The sequence below is a fragment of the Triticum aestivum genome, chromosome 3B, assembly GCF_018294505.1.
Source record: "Triticum aestivum cultivar Chinese Spring chromosome 3B, IWGSC CS RefSeq v2.1, whole genome shotgun sequence".
In the NCBI taxonomy this organism is placed as follows: Eukaryota; Viridiplantae; Streptophyta; class Magnoliopsida; order Poales; family Poaceae; genus Triticum; species Triticum aestivum.
Window position 1 is genome coordinate 74,751,761 of NC_057801.1, and position 4,801 is coordinate 74,756,561.

Sequence of the window (4,801 nt, forward strand, 5' to 3'; positions counted from 1 at the left end):
TTAGCATACGAACTACGATCTTTGTGCTAGGCTTAGGATTGAGTCTTGTCCATCACATCATTCTGCTAATGATGTGATCCCGTTATCAACGACATCTAATGTCCATGGTCAGGAAACCGTAACCATCTGTTGATCAACGAGCTAGTCAACTAGAGGCTTACTAGGGACATGGTGTTGTCTATGTACCCACACATGTATCTGAGTTTCCTATCAATACAATTATAGCATGGATAATAAACGATTATCATGAACAAGGAAATATAATAATAACTAATTTATTATTGTCTCTAGGGCATATTTCCAACAGTTATCCCCGTCGGCTTTCCAACCTGTTATTGACCGTTGTGATACCTATCTCTCCAGCTGGTGTGCTTTGCTTCTTTCGCGGGGAGGAAAACTTGTCCTCATCTCTGTCGTCTTAGATAGTTTGCCCACGTACTTTATGCTCTGTTTTTCTCTCCCCGTCCAGGTTATTGAGGCAATTGACAAACGTAGACGCACCTTTTTCTGGTCTAACGATGAGACTTGCTCTGGAGCAAAATGCTTGGTTGCTTGGGACAAGGTCTGTACTCCCCGAGTTGCAGGTGGTCTAGGTGTAAAGAGCTTACGTGCACAAAATTTTTGTCTACTGCTGAAATTTGCTTAAAATTACCTTGGAAGGACTAGGTCCTCCACCACTCTCCACTCCACATAGGCCTTGGCAAGAATAGCTCCTTTCTTTGCCAAGACCATCTTTAAACACTTACAAAGTTTTAGAGAGATTTCTCATTGCACTATTGGCGATGGCCGCTCCACCTTTTTTGGTTAGATCGTTGGCTAAAGCCAGAACCTCTCGCTCTAGTTTTCCCAACTCTTTTCTCACATCATACTCACCAAAATGCACCAGTAGCCACAATTTTACAGGATGGGATCGAACTTGCCCTTCGTAATCGCTTAACCTCTACTGCAGTCGCAGAGCTTGCCTCTCTGAACTCTTTGTTGCAGGATGTTCTCCCCTCTCAGGTATCGGACTCTAGGCGGTTGCTTAATGGTGATGCCTTCTCTACCCGAGGAGCTTACGCTGCACTCTCTAGCCAGCTTGCTGATCCGATGCTCTCAGCTATTTCGGACTCAAGAGTCCCAAAAAAGGTTATGATCTTCAGCTGGTTGTTGTACCTTGCTCGTTTGAACACTAGGCAGAACCTGCGCAAGAAAACTATCTTGGACTCGGATATCTGCCCTCGGTGCAATAGCTCGGTGGAGGATCACGACCACCTATTCTTCTCATGCCAGGCTGCTCGCAGGATTTGGCATTTGGTTGGTATTCAGCCGCTTGATACGTCTCCGTCGTATCTATAATTTTTGATTGTTCCATGCCAATATTCTACAACTTTCATATACTTTTGGCAACTTTTTATACTATTTTTGGGACTAACATATTGATCCAGTGCCCAGTGCCAGTTCCTGTTTGTTGCATGTTTTATGTTTCGCAGAAACCCAATATCAAACGGAATCCAAACGGGATAAAAACGAACAGAGAATTATTTTGGAATATTTGGGATTTTCCGGAGGAAGAATCAACGCGAAACGCTGCCCAAGGTGGCCACGAGACAGGGGGGCGCGCCCTCCCCCCTGGGCGCGCCTGGCACTCTCGCGGGCCACCCGTAAGCCGGTTGACGCTCTTCTTTTGCCGCAAGAAAGCTAATTTTATGAGAAAAATCTGGGCGAAAGATTCACCCCAATCGGGGTTACGGATCTCCAGATATAAAAGAAACGGTGAAGGGGCAGAATCTAAGAACGCAGAAACAGAGAGATAGATCCAATCTCGGAGGGGCTCTCGCCCCTCCCAAGCCATGGGAGCCAAGGACCAGAGGGGAAACCCTTCTCCCACCTAGGGAGGAGGTCAAGGAAGAAGAAGAAGAAGGGGGGCTCTCTCCCCCTTGCTTCCGGTGGCGCCGGAGCGCTGCCGGGGGCCATCATCATCACCGCGATCTTCACCAACACCTCCATCATCTTCACTAACATCTCCATCACCTTCCCCCATCTATATCCAGCGGTTCACTCTCCCGCAACCCGCTGTACCCTCTACTTGAACATGGTGCTTTATGCTTCATATTATTATCCAATGATGTGTTGTCATCCTATGATGTCTGAGTAGATTTCCATTGTCCTATCGGTGATTGATGAATTGCTATAATTGGTTTGAGTTGCATGTTTTATTATTGGTGCTGCCCTATGGTGCCCTCCGTGTCGCGCAAGCGTGAGGGATTCCCACTGTAGGGTGTTGCAATGCATTCATGATTCGCTTATAGTGGGTTGCGTGAGTGACTGAGACACAAACCCGAGTAAGGGGATTGTTGCGTATGGGATAAAGGGGACATGATGCTTTAATGTTATGGTTGGGTTTTACCTTAATGAATCTTTAGTAGTTGCGGATGCTTGCTAGAGTTCCAATCATAAGTGCATATGATCCAAGTAGAGAAAGTATGTTAGCTTATGCCTCTCCCTCAAATAGAATTGCAATAGTGATTACCGGTCTAGTAACGTAGTCAATTGTTTAGGGACAATTCCACAACTCCTACCACAACTTTTCCACACTCGCTATATTTACTTTATTGCATCTTTATCTAAACAGCCCCTACTTTTTATTTACGTGCTCTTTATTATCTTGCAAACCTATCCTATCATACCTACAAAGTACTTCTAGTTTCATACTTGTTCTTAGTAAAGCGAACGTCAAGCGTGCGTAGAGTTGTATCGGTGGTCGATAGAACTTGAGGGAATATTTATTCTACCTTTAGCTCCTCGTTGGGTTCGACACTCTTACTTATCGAAAACTGTTGTGATCCCCTACACTTGTGGGTTATCACCGCTCACCACGCCCATCACAGGCCTCTTTGCTACCCCTCTACTACCGACACTGCCCACCACCATTTGGCCCTTCATGTTGCTCCTTATCTTGTGGAAAATTTGGGATGCCAGGAATAAGAAGGTGTTCCAAAACCTTGACTTAGATGCAAACCAAACTCCAGTTGCTATTCTAGATGATTTAATTATCTGGCCTCACCGTCTTAAGACTGAGACACTACGAGGACACGCCAGTCTGTGGCGTGATTTCTTCTCTTCTCGCAACTTGTAAAACTCTGAGGTACTACCGTTTCAAAATATATTCAGGTGGGTAGCCTCCCCCCCCCCCCCGGTGACCATTTCAAAAAAAGAGTGAGAAAGTGGAGAAAAGGATACCCGCATGCGTTCTCACCCATACAAAAGAATTGTAGTTTATTTCATTGTGACATATGGAATAGCTGATAACTTTTCAACCAAATTTCCATTTTTGAAACTTTTTGTTTGGATTTAGAGTTATAATACCTTTAAAACAAGACTGATTTTGGATACATTTTGACTAGGTTGAATTTTATGGTTTCAACCATATTTTAGTTTCGGTCTATTCCACACGCTGCAAAATTAGTTTCCCTCTTTTAGTTAACGAGTTTCAAAACACAAATTTCCTAACACTGATTTTGCCCCACTCAAAAAACATGTTTCACTCGTTTCAAGAAACTTATTTCGACCATTTCCACAAAAAATGGTTTCACTCTTTTGAAAACACTGATATCCCTCAATAAAAATATATTTCACTTCCACTCATTTTTTTAAATATCACTCGTTTGAAAACCTTGATTTCAGTCAACTGAAAGGAATATTTTCTCTCGCTTAAAGAAATAGATTTCATTCACTATAAAAAATTGATCTGACTAAATTCAAAAGAAAGATAAATCATTTTAAAAAGTGATTTCTTATTCAATAAAAAAATCACTTTGAAAAACTAATTTCATTAAATTTAAAAAGCAGTTTTCATACATTTAAAAAATCACTCATTAAAAAAATAGAGTTCACGCATTAGTCTTGTTATAAGCAGTTTCACACACTGAAATTGATTGAGTGAAATTAGTGAACTGAAACATTGAAATTTTAATGTGCTTAACATGTATCCCAGATTGATCTTGTTCTAAAGGTCTTGGCGCCAGGAGTTCAAGTATATAAAAATACAAAAATGAAATTATGGTTTGAAATATATGAATACTTTAAATTAACAAAGTTGGGATAAAAAGATGTGATTGTTATGTGAGAGAGGGGAGAGAGTGTGGGTGTGTACTATGTGTGTCATGCATGCATGTGAAGGAGAGGGGACCAACAATAATTTGACTTAATCATCACGGATGGACGTGGATACATGCATATACATTTGGATGTAGAGTGCATGGATCTCATCATATGTGTAGTTTCGCAACATATGTGTAGTGGATATGTTGCTGTTATATACCGTCAGTGCTAGAAAGTGGTTTGTGAGGAGAGACGTGGAAGGTGGGGAGAGGGAGGACAAAAAGAGAGCCAAACAAGAACATTATGTTCTTTTTAAGTAACATAAGCGTAGATGCATCTACATTTGGTGTACTAAAGAGTGCATGAATCTCAACGCAAGTGTTTGATACATAAATTACGGTTACATATCAACATCGCTAGAAAGTGGTTTGCGAGAGGGGACATGGAAAGTGGGGGAAAACGGCTTTACTCATTTGAAAACACTGATATCACTCAATAAAAAAATGATTTCACTTTCACTCATTTAAAAAATCACTCGTTTGAAAACCCTGATTTCACTCAATTCAAAAATAGTGTTTTCTCTTGTTTCAGAAAAAAAGATTTCACCCATTACAAAAAAGTTGATTTGCCTAAATTCAAAAAACATATTTCACTGATTTTAAAGAACCGATTTTATTCATTTCAAAAAAGTGATTTATCATTCAAATCAAATAATAAT